The following is a 12857-nucleotide window of genomic DNA, read 5'->3' on the forward strand; positions in this document are numbered from 1 at the left end:
ACCTGAAATGCAAACAAAAAGAAAAGTTATCGGCCCCACACCGGGGCGAGGAGCGAGCCTGGGAAGCGCGGGTGCGAGAGGGCGCTTCCCGCGCCCCCCAGGACTCTTAAACCCCCCATGGTCCCGCCCCTTGACCCGGAAGCACTCACGCCGTTTCCGGGTCAATGGTGGGACCCACCAATCAGGAGGGAGGGGGCCGGGCCCAGCCATGCGTGCATGTGGGCCGAGCGGCCCCCCCTTTCCTCACGCTTTCCTGGTGATATTATGCATGAATTTCCCATGCCTGGAAGCTGTACTGCTGCATTCCGTCATGCTGTAATACCACTTTTTACATATTAAAATAAATGCGTGGATGTGCACTTGCTGCTCTTGCAACACTGCAGACAAACTCTGGCTATTAAGGGCCAAGATGCACGACCATTCCATTTTGTGAGTCGCAAATTGCTGTATTTTGCAAAATGGAACGTACAACAGTGTCTGAGACACTTTTTGCAATTCTCAAATGGGTCACAAATGACCTGCCTCATTAATGTTCATGAGGCAGGTCCCAGTTTGCGACCCATTGGGAATGGCCACCACTGACAGAGATCGTGACCTACTGGGGTCAGCAAACCACCATGTCTATGACTGCTTTTTAAATAGTAGTTTTTTTTTTTAAATGTATTTTTATTGCAAAATCATATATTGTTATCATCAACATACACATATATGCCTACAACCCTGAGGCCGGCTCGCAGTATGGATTACACGTAAGCAGCACGGAGACTTCGAAACCCCGTCCGGTTGCAGGAATAGCATCAATTATCAAGATGATCATATACGTGGAACAAATGAATTCACAGTAAAAATACAATTAGCTTTTTGTGTTTTTTGTGTCATAGTAAACGTAAACTAAAAGAAACTGCACACATGAATCAGCACGACAATGAGTTATTTGTAGCATGTTATCTAGCATCGTAGGTGTCCTGTGAGGGACAAGCTGCATACATCTCCCAAGATCACATCCCGCCCTCACCCCCCCCTTCAAATCCCATTGTTACGTGACCAGCCCTGTCCCCGCCACGTAAGTAGACCACCGTTGGCCCCGGCCCCTATTCAGTGTTCTCCTCATCATCTGAACCTTCAAGGTCCTCCTCCGTCAATGGCTCACAAATATCCCCCCTATAGGAGTTCCACGGTTGCCAGACCCCATTCCATTTGCGCGGGTTATTTCTTAATTTGTAGACTGCTCTTTCTGTTAACATAAGCATATCCATGTGTCTGATCCACTGCGCCAATGTGGGGAGGTCTGCCGATCCCCATTTCTGTGCGATATCTCGTTTGGCTGTTACGAGCCCTATCGTGGTCCACACCCTTTCATAGAAATTAAGGTCTGTAGGCCCCCACACATTCAGTAAATATACCTGTGGGTCTAATGTGAGGGAGGTGTGGAGTGTCTGTGCGATGGTGCGTAGAACCCGCTGCCAATAACTAACAATACATGGGCATTCCCACAGCGTGTGTATAAACGTGCCCTCTGCCCCCCAGCCCCTGAGGCAATACGGGTGGTCCGCCCTCTGCAGTTTGTGTAGTGTCGTTCTGGTATAATAAATCCTATGTAAAATTTTTAACTGCACCAAACGGAATTTAGATGAGATACCCGCCTCGCGTGGAGACGCCATGGCTGCGTTCCAGTCGGATTCGTCTAGGTCTCCGACGTCAGTCATCTATTTGTCTTTTAGCTTCTCTAGTGGGTCAGGTAAATTGTTAATGAGTTTGCGGTATGTGAAATCTGTGAGCAGACGGTCCTCCAGCGGGGAGGATTCTGGTGGGGACGTGTTTGGTGGGATTGCTGCCTGTAGGGCATGTCTAATCTGTATATATCTGTACAGCTCACTATCCCCCAATTCGTACTGTTCTTGAAGGGTCGAGAACGAAACCACTCCCTCCCTAGTCCACATGTCTCCCACGGTGGAGATCCCAATGTTGTCCCATTGAGTGAAGCCCTTAGTGCGTCGTAGATGACCCAGTGCCTTGGCATCCCACAAAGGCGTAGGTTTTGTGATGGTCCCATCCCAGTGTAACTTCGCTTGTGCCTTGTACCACAGTTGAACGGTGTGTTTAGTGGGCCCTATGAGTTTTGCCGCCGTGCCTCGATGGTACAGAGTTGCCAGTAAGCTATTCGTGCCCAGCTGTGTCCGGTCCGCTTTAAAGGCTGGGTCATCCTGCAGGGCGTGCACCCACTGATTAAGAATCTTGAGTTGGGCTGCCCAATAGTACAGTTGCATATTGGGCAGTGCAATGCCTCCATCGTACCAGCTCCGATTTAGCTTTATGTGCGAAATCCGAGCTGGCCGGTTCCCCCAGAGCAGACTCGTGATCTGTGCCGTTACTCTCTGCAGGAAGCTGGCTGGTATCAAGCGCGGGGCATTCTCAAGAACGTATAGAAAGCGCGGCAGGGCCATCATTTTAAATAACGCTGCCCTGCCCAGCAATGTCAATGGGAGTTCCTTCTAATGTTGCACATCGTTACGGAGTCGGAGCAGGGGAGGCTGCAAGTTGAGCCGCGCGAACTCCGTCTCATCTCGCGTGATATGGATTCCCAGGTATTTAAAAGAAGAGGGAGCTATCTCCAGCGGACAGGAATCTGGCAGTGGCGGGAGTGGCCCCTTGAGCTCAAAAAGTTTCGATTTCGCCCAATTGATGGTATAACCTGATACTCGACCATGTGAGTTACAAAGTGCTAGGAGGTTGGGAAGGCTGTTTTCTAGGTCAGTAAGGTATATTAACATATCGTCCGCATAAAGGGACACTCTGTCTTCCCACTGTGGATCCCATCGGATCCCTTTCAAGAGCTGCGTAGTACGGATAGTGACTGCTAGCGGTTCCAGAACCAGAGCAAAGAGGAGGGGCGAGAGTGGGCAACCCTGTCGCGTGCTACGTCCTAAACGTATGGCCCGAGATATGTGGCCATTCGCTACTACCCTGGCCATGGGATCTTTATAAAGCATCCGTATCCAGGAAAGAAAGACTGGACCAAAGCCCATAAGTGTGAGCACCGCGAAGAGGTAGTTCCACTCCACCAAAATCGAACGCCATTTTGGCGTCTAGTGATAGTATCGCTGCCGGTTCCTGCAACATTGAGAGTCTCGCCACAACTCTGTGTACCCTGCGAAGGTTTAGGGCCGTACTTCGATGCGGCATGAAGCCGGATTGATCCGGGTGAATCAGTTGACTTAGGCATGGCATAAGTCTGTTTGCCAGCACTTTTGCTATTATTTTGGCCTCCGGGTTTAGGAGGGAAATAGGCCTGTACGATTTACAGTCGTTGGACGGTTTACCCGGTTTCGGGATAGCAACTATAGTCGCCATCCGTTGATCCGGTGGCAATGTTCCCTTCAACCTACTCTCCTCATCCATTTGAAGAAGGGGCATACTTAGAGATTCAGACATGATTTTAAACCACTCAATGGGCACCCCATTGGGGCCCAGAGCCTTACCCGAATGAAGGGAGTTAATGGCTAATTGAATTTCGTCGACGGTTAAGGGGGCATCGATATCCTTCGCCGCCTCGCCCGTCAGTTTCGGCAGAGGCACACATTCGAGGGCGTCCCGGGCCTCGTCTTCTGTCACCACTATCGTTGGAGTGTATATGATCAGCCAGAGCTTCTACTATGTCCCCCGGTTGGGTGTGGACGATGCCACATGAGTCTGTAATTTGCAGTATATTCCTACTCCCCCCTTGTTTCTTGTCCAGCCACGCCAGGAGTTTACTAGCTTTATCCCCTATATCATAGACCCTGTGTTTAGTCGCGGCGATGTCCGCCAACGTCACACGTCTCAAGTGGTCGTTGAGGCGGCGCTGATGTATCTGCAGGTCATGAAGTGTATCTTCCGATGGGTCCGCCATATGGGCAGTGTTGGCCCTCTCAAGGCCCAACTCCAATTCCAATGCTTCCTTCCTGTGTGCTTTCTTGTGGTTTGTTATTGCTGCGATAGCCTGACCCTTGAACACCGTTTTGTAGGCTTCCCACAGTATGGAGGGGAAGTCCACCGAGTACTGGTTCTCCTCAAAGTAAAGCCGGGTCGCTTTCTTTAGATCTTTACTAATCTGTGGGGCTTTAAGATACCCTGGAAAAATCGGATATACCCTCTGGCGTTTGGTACCTGCGCTAGTGACGGTCAGGGTGACCGGCGAGTGATCCGAGATGCCCCTCGGCTGTATCTTTGCCTCGCCAATGCTAAGGAGGCCGTTACCCAATGTGAAAAAGTAATCTATCCTTGAAAGACTATTGTGGGTTGCTGAGTAATATGAGTACTGTTGTTGATCTGGGTGCAATGTACGCCATACATCCACTAAACCCTGTGCGTCCAAAAAGGTCTGCAATCTGCTGGGGCCGTCTGTGTGTGTTCGTGTGGGGAATCGGTCGAGGGTGTCCGTGAGTGTCATATTGAAGTCCCCACCTATAAGCAAATCCCCTTCAGGGAGTTCCAGCAGGAATTTGCCGAGGTCTGGCAGAGCTACTGATTGTAATGCCGGTGGAATATATACGGAGACCACATTTAGCAGTTTACCCTCCCATTGGCCATGCACTGCCGCGAAGCGGCCTTGATCGTCTATTATCGTGGATTTCACTATGAACTGGGAGGACTTTCTTAGCAGAATACCCGTGCCACGTGACCCTGAGGTAAACTCCGCGTGCGCTATCATATGGTATCCCCTCCAATCCAGAGCCAGTGTGACCTCCCCCAACAAGTGTGTCTCCTGCAGAAGGACTAGGGCGGGTCCCTGTCTCTTAATGCCCTGCAACACCAGGCCCCTCTTGATCTTATCTCCTAGGCCCCTAACGTTCCACGACATGACGTGCAACGGGGCCGGTGTGGTGTGGTTATCTATCCTAGCCATGGGAAAAACTGGTGGGTGGTCGTGAGGCCTTCGTGCCATGAGTGAGATGGTGTGCGGAGACGAGTGCAGGGCAGATGTGATTCCTCCCAACCACCGGTCACCTGGCTGTCCCCATGACGTACGATGCTTCCCAAATATTGAAACATACTAATAAACATGTGTGTGTGCAAAACAAAAACTCGCAGGACCAAATGGTCCTGAATTTTAAACATTCCCGTACCCCTGCCCCCCTGCTACACGGACTCCAAACTGCCCGCCCCCCCAACTGAGCAGAGTGCATACCCCATCCCCAAAACAGTGTACTTGCGCGTTGGGGTGAGGGACTCTCCGCTGCCGGCAGTCTCTCATTCACACCCTCGGAGGTCCATCACCCAGTGTCCAATGGCGGGAAGCGCGTGTACAGCGCTATAAGTCTAAGGAAACACAAAAGTCTGGAGATTATTGTTCCTCATTGTCTTCTTGGCCGCCGTCTGCACCCAAGGACTCGCCGCTCTCTGGGCCCCCTCCCAAAGCCTGGGAGTCCGGATGTTGTCCCGTATTTCGGCCCTTTTTTGGTCAGTAGGTTCGCCGCGGGTGGTGTCCCGGTCTCCACCCCTCCAGCCAGTCCTGCACTGCCTCTGGGTTGTCAAAGAACCAAGTTTTGTTTTCTGCTACTACCCCAAGCCTCGCAGGGAAGAGCATGGAGTACGGCAGTTCTCGTGTCCTCAGCAACTTTTTAACCTCGAAGAAGGTTCTTCGCCTGCGTGCGACGTCCGCCGTATAATCGGGGAAGAAGGCAATGGTGGAGTTTTGAAGTTTAATAGGAGGAGATGTCCTGGCCGCCTGCAAGATGGCGTCCCGGTCGCGGAAGTTGAACAAGCGGGCTACTATGGGGCGTGGAGTCGCCCCTGGTTTCGGCTGGCCTCCCGGCATGCGGTGGGCTCTTTCAACGGAGAAAAAGGTGGACACCCCCTTCGGTTTAAGTTCATCTGTGATTAAGCTCTCCACGAACAAGTCCATGGCTCTTATTCCTTCCGACTCCGGCACCCCAATAATGCGGATGTTGTTGCGTCTAGAACGCCCTTCCTGCTCGTCAAGCTTCTCACGCAACAATTTATTGTCCTGCGCCATCTTCCCCATTGCCTGTTGAAGTTCAGAGACATCCTCCACTAGGGATTTTGTAACCACCTCCATGTCTTTAACCTTCTCCGACATTTTGTGGAGGTCTGCTCTAAGCAAAGTGACATCCGTGGAGATCGAACCCACTGCCGTCTGTAGTTGAGCCAAAGCATGCATCACATCATCCAATGTCGCCTTCTTTCCTCCTGGGGTATCTGCAGTTTTGCCCCCCGCATCTTTCCCGTCACTGGGGAGGCAGTTGGTTTGTCGGAGGTATATCGTTCAATGCGGGTCTGTGTGACACCGCCCTTGGGACCTTTCCCAGCATGTTCTTAGGTTTCGTACTTTTCGGGCCTCGCCGCTCCAGGTTGTCCGGAGTGGCGCACCCACTCTCCCGAACCAGGCGTAGCCGTGTGCTGTGTTCAGGCCCTTCAATCGGGCATTGGTAGGGTGTTCCGCAGGGCGAAGAGTGCCAGTAGTCGATAAGTGCGCAGTGACTTCCTCGGCCTAGAAAATGGCGGCTGTCTTCCACCTTCTTAGGATCCCTCACGCTTATGGGCGCCGATCCGCCTTCAAGCAGGGTTGGGGCACCGGTGATAGTGCTATACTCCGTCACATTTCTTAGAACCGTAGGCGGCGCCCAGTCTGGCTTCGCGGAGTTCGTGTGGTCGGCCGTCCTATGCGGCTTGCGGGCACTTCCGGTCCTGGTCCCCCGGATCAACTGCACTACCTGCCGGGCCGCTCGGTCAGGGAAGACCCCGGTTCAGGAGGTTGAAGTAGGCCAAACCGCAGCCCCGACGTAACTCGGTCTCCAGACGTCGGATTTGAACGCCGCTTTTCGCTGCTTACACCGCCCGGTCCTGGGCTCCGGTACCCTCCTGTAGGGCTTGAAAATTGTGACGGATTATGAGTCGGATAGACAAAGAGGCCGCTTCAGATGCGGAGCTCGTCCCTTAGGCTGCCGCCATGATCGGCTGCTAGCCACGCCCCCCCAAATAGTAGTTTTTTTAAAAACATGTAGCCCATTTTCCCTACAGGGAAATGGGATGCATTTAAAAAAGAAAAATGAAACGCTTCTGTTTAATTTTTTAAGAGCAGGCAATGGTCTATGGGACCACTGTCTGCTCTTAAAAAATATTTTCGCTGCCCAGCACAAAGGAGAAGGGGTCCCCCGGGGACCCATTCATGTTTGTGACTGGCTTACCACCTACTTGAAGTAGGTAGTAACTGCGATTGTTTTGCGACTGCATTTGCAGTAACAAAACAATCGTACATACTAGTGCGACTATCTATTAGGAAGAGATGCCCTTGGCATGCCCCTACCTAATAGTGACTCGCAAGCCATATTTTGCAAGTTGATAATAGGTTACATCTTACAAAATAGGGCGTGTAACTACCACACATCTTTTTAGCGATATCCTGTTTGCAACTACTAAAGAGGGTTGTACATCTGGGCCTAATTCTGTTGCAGGGGTATGTTCCTGTTACATACCTTTGTGTATGTCTGTGTGTCTGTCATTGTAAATGTAATGTCATAGATATCAGTTTATGTTTCTTTGGTCCCCTCTTCCATGGGATAAGTACTGTATTTTCTTGCAAATGTTCTTTCTTTTTCATAGGGGTGTTTCTATAGCATGGACCTCGCTTGGAGCGCAGTCAGGCATTTGACTTTTCATGGGAGTTTACTGTAACAGGCTTAGGGTTACAACCATAAAGCCAAGGGCAATCTGTAATGTATTAGGGGAACACATGAGCAGAAACATTAGGGTTACCGGTTTTCTTGTGTAAAAAACTATAACTAGCTAATTTCAGGGGTTTTGCTTACAACAGTAACAACCTATTCAACTGTGGATATTGCTCAGAGAATAATTAGATTTAAATATTAGTAGGCAACTAAAATCGCCCATTAGTAAAATCTGTAAATTTAATAAGTTCTGTAATGATATGTTCTAACAGCATTCTGCCTTCCTCAGCGCCTTGAGACCCTAACGGGTGAGTAGTTGCGCTTCACAAGAATCCTGATTGATTGACTGATCCTGCATACTGTGCACTGTCTATAACCATTACCAGTAATTTCAAGGGAATCGATTGGCTAAAGAGCCCTCAAATAGTACACCCATGTATAAACCAAGCACAGCCAGCAGACATGTACCTTATACCCCCAGGACACGGCTGAATCTGGGGCCATGATATGTGCACAATACACCAGCACATGGAGGCCACAAGACATGTTGCTCCCTACACGTACTGTGCATATGGCATAACCTGGAGCCATACAATGTGTTCATGATACTCATGCTTAATGCCCACTAGACATGGCCGTTGCCCAGTTCATCTATCCAAAGTTCCCACATTCAGTCAAGCCTTGACCTCTGGACACCAAGTGCTGCACTAGTGCTCCTTGCATAGTGTAACTGCATATTACTTACAGAAGATGCTCTTCACCTCTGAACTTGCAGTGGGTCATTTTGGGTCTTTTTAGTGTAATGGGATGACCTTACCTTTGTGTATGTCATGTTCTCTGAATCGACTGAACCTTGCAGACACATCTGAAGATCTTATTTGGGCATTGCCTTTGCCTTAAACCCTATGCCATGCTACTTTACTACTTTTACCAACCAGGTAGCCACATGAATTTAGAATAAATGGGTCAGCAGAGTCACATCCAATGGATAAAGGGTGACAGGTCTAGAAATTCGAAGTATTTCTCAAAAGCTCTAAAGAATGGGTGTGTCCAAGATAGGACATGCCTTCTCATCCCTCCGCCACCTGCCACTGGTCGGGGTTCTCCATTCGTGCCCCTGGAGTACAGCCTTGGTTCCGGGCCGAGTGGCTGAGCTGATGACAGCGAGGAGCACTGCAGGTCACTGGTGGACGGGTCTTGGACTCGCGGTCAGTCTCGATCTTGGGGCCAAGTCTTCCCTGCAGGCCCTAAAAAGTGACAGTAGCCCAGGCAGTAAGGAGAGGAGGCTCGGCCGTGGCAAGTGGAGTTATGGAGCTGGCTGGAGCTGCCTCAGGTCGGTGGGTGGGCACAGCCTTAGAAGCAACCGGTGGCCTGAGAGACTGCTGTCTGGGGCCAAGTGCGCTGCTGGGGACTCCAGTGAGAAGTGAATGGAGACAGACAGAAGGCGCATGGAGAGTACTGATAATTTGCCTGGGCCGGCTCTTGGAGACCGAGAGCCGGTGGCGACTCAGGGATGTAGTGGGGCCTAAGGCCTGCTTTGCACGCATGTTATGTTAGCACAGCTCATTAGAAGTTTAAACGCCACTTTACCTTTTGCCGCTTTTGCACACAACACTGCATGTAGCTGTTTTTGTAAGTTAGGCTTCGTGAAGGTCTACACATGGGAAAAGGTTTGTTTTCGACATCTCTAGACTTACATCGTGCCCCTATTCTGCACAGTGAGTGCCGAAGCTGTGAAGGTTATTATAACATGGTAGCTGTTGTTTGAAATGATCAGCTAACGTTTTTAGACACAACAATTGGCAGCTGTGAGCCAACTGAGATTCTGGCACTCATATTATGGCACAGTTGCCATGAGTTCACACACTTGGAAGATTTTTCGTTTCCAGAGATGCAGAGAGCTTTGGCTGATACTGGTGTGATTCACTCTTGCTGAGGTGAGAGGTAATGGGGTCCCCTGTATAAGCCTAAGAGACCTTCTTTAGTTTATAAACATAATTCCTATATAGGGAGGGTGACAAAACTAGGCACAATATGACCTGTTTTCACCATCATTGTAATATGATTTCTCCTTTGGTATTTTATGGAATTGTAACAATGCTGACCATATTATTTCTAATCATATGTCTGCTTATGTTAGCTAAAACACTGCACATGAGATCACGTCATTAAAATAAATATTTTAACCTTACCCGTGTCTCTAATTTACTCCTGTTGTGGACTGGTATGAGAGTATAACGAAAGTGTTCTCACTTCCCACCATTCCTGAGTTTTTCCTAAGTCGCATGTTCTAGGTTATCTAATCATTGGTTGCTTTGCTATAGTACGAAGAGCTAATGTGACACTGATGCTAACTGGTTGGGTTTTTTCTAGGTACTGTGGTGAGTTTCTGGTACACCACAATTCACTGATGTCCTGGGTCTCTATGCACAGTCTGTTTATGAGCAGGATCCTTGCAACATGGTGCACCTAACGTAGTGGTCTTATTGTGTGACTCTCGAGTAGTGCTTATATCAGTCCACGACCCCCTCACTTGTGTTTCCGGTTGACAGTGGTGACGGATAAAACTACCTATAGTTACATAGATCTTTTCAAGCTTGATAATATTAAACGGTTTTCGATTGAATTACTACCCAGTTGTGCTTTTTTTTATTGCATTGTACTTATCTTTCACTGTGTCAATATGGCTGCGGTGGATATCGCAGTTCACAGTCGCATGGCTGTGCGCAATCATTTGCAGGATTTCCAAGTCTCTATGGAAGGCCAGGCAGTGGTTTTTGTTATATCTGCTAACGCAGTGTACCCATTTGAGCTGTTTTACTCCTGGGTTATGTTTCCTGCGGTTGATGCTGGTACTGGTGTATTTCACACTTACACTCCGACTGTCGAGCCTGTAGAATACGCTCCATATAGGTCACAGGAAGTTCCAATTTCTGCATGGCAGCATTCCGTTTGGTTTAATGGTGCCCTCCCCCACAGTTTGACGGCAGTCAGAATGGGACCGTTGTCAATTGCAGGCGCTTCTTGGCCTGTTTTAGCTGGTTATACCCTGCACCTTAATGTGGCACATTGTACAGCTGTTGAATTAAGTCCCCTTCATGCCTCTGCAGTGTCAGTGATAAGGGGTCTGGTTCATTACATGTCCCGCAACTTCCTGGGTGGGGCCCCGGGTGTTGCGGTGCATCCAGTTGGGCCGAACGGGCTGAAGCTTATTCCCGTTATGGTTAATGCAGATATGGGCAAGCGGCCCCTGGATAAGGATGAGATGCATTTCTGGCTTGCTGAGAAATTTGACCAACTGGAGGCAGTATTTCCAAATACCACTCCTGTGGAGAAACACAGAATCCTAACTAGACTTAGTGCCAGACGTAAATGACTGTACCACTTGGGGTGTGATTTATGCGGCAGTCTATACTAGGTGCTTCGGCACCCCGTCAATGGCTATCTTGCCCTTCGTCATTAAACGTGTTCAAGATGAACACGGGCCGGAGGCAGCTGTTGAATTGGGAATGCGACTCATGTGGGAAGTTGACATCGTTCAAGATCTGGTCCTTGCTAATGTCAAGGGAGAAGCAGTAAGTTTCCAGGTGTCTAATGCTTTGCGCGATATTCCCGAAGCCGAGAAATCCCGTCAATTACCTAGAATTACAACGGAGGCTTATAAGACCATTAGCCGTAATAGTTTGGGTGTTAAGCCTTTTGCTAAAAAAGAAACACAGCAGCAAACTCAGCAGGCGTCGTCTGCTAAAGATGACCACCAAAAAGCTCCAAAACAAAATTGGGGTAAGAACAAAAAACAGGGGAAACAGCAACAGAAACAGGGGTCCCCACCTGCATCACCTACACCTGCCTCCACTGAGCGTACACATGAGTTGCACAACCGCACTACGATTGAGTCACCTGATAGATTTCAGGTTCCTGAACAACGTTCTCCTCGCTCTTTGCAGGAAACATCGGTCTCACCCACCGGTGGAGGTGGCGGCGGAGGACAAGGTGCCCAACAGAGCCGTGAACAGTCTCGCAAGGCTGACGGAAAAGGCAAGCAGGATGAGTCACCTCGTCAAAGGCCCCAATTTCAGAAGAAAAAGGTTGCTGCAGTAACAGCGAGATATGCCACAGATAGTGAGAACGCAGCTTCGGAATCTGACATGGGCACTGACACTGTTGGACAGCGCAGCGGAGATTACCATAATTTGAGAAGCGTTGCGTCCACTACTGAAGGTGACAGCGACTGACACCTTCGTTGTAGTAGAGACGGCATACACTAGAGAGGCACCCCCTGAAAGACTTTATGGAATTGTCCTTATTAAGCGTGAGCGCAAAATCCGTTCCGCTTGCGGATTTCATGGATTTTCGGTAAATCCGCAATCCGCGAACTCCCGCGAATTGAAAATCCGCGAGCGGCGGATTCGGGGTGCAAAAGTTCAAGCCTTCAAGCTTGAAGTTGTTGTAACTATTTTAGGATGGCGCCGGCAAGCTGCCAGCGCCATCCTAAAATAGTTACTAAATTAGCTTCAAAAGGAAGCACTAATAGATAAAATAAAGCAGGTGCTCGAGCACCTGCTTTATTTTATTTATTAGTGCTTCCTGACGAAGCTAATTTAGTAAATATTTTAGGATGGCGCTAGCAGCTTGCCTGGGCCATCCTAAAATAGTTACAGGATGATGGATGGACAGCTCACTCAAGGGACCCCTGCGCACATCGGTGTGCATAGTAACACACACATGGCCGCTGGAACTAGCTGAAGCTCAAATTCAGTGACTCATTCATCAGCCTAAAAACAATCGTGAGCGTCGTCGAGGCTGTGCAGGTGTGCCTTCTTCCCAAATCTACTGTCGAAAATCAGCTGTGATGCTGGATAGAGGCCTTTGTATCCTTGACTTTCACGAGCGCAATCCTCGTGCTGTTCCTGTGACCAGGAGCTTCTTTCTCTTGATCTACTGCTCTGATCGGTCTCTGACCTTTTATACACACAAGAGGCATGTGAACTCGCATGGAAGCCCCGCCCGTTTGGCCCCGCTCACACACTCGCGGTGTTCACCATCTTCCCGCCATTTACCCACTATGATGGACACTCACTCAAGGGACCCCTGCGCCCTTCGGGGCGATTGCATAGTAACACACACATGGTCGCTGGAACTAGTTGAAGCTCAAATTCAGTGACTCATCAGCCCAAAAACAATCGTGAG

The sequence above is a fragment of the Lissotriton vulgaris genome, chromosome 9 (assembly GCF_964263255.1).
Source record: "Lissotriton vulgaris chromosome 9, aLisVul1.2, whole genome shotgun sequence".
Lineage (NCBI taxonomy): Eukaryota > Metazoa > Chordata > Amphibia > Caudata > Salamandridae > Lissotriton > Lissotriton vulgaris.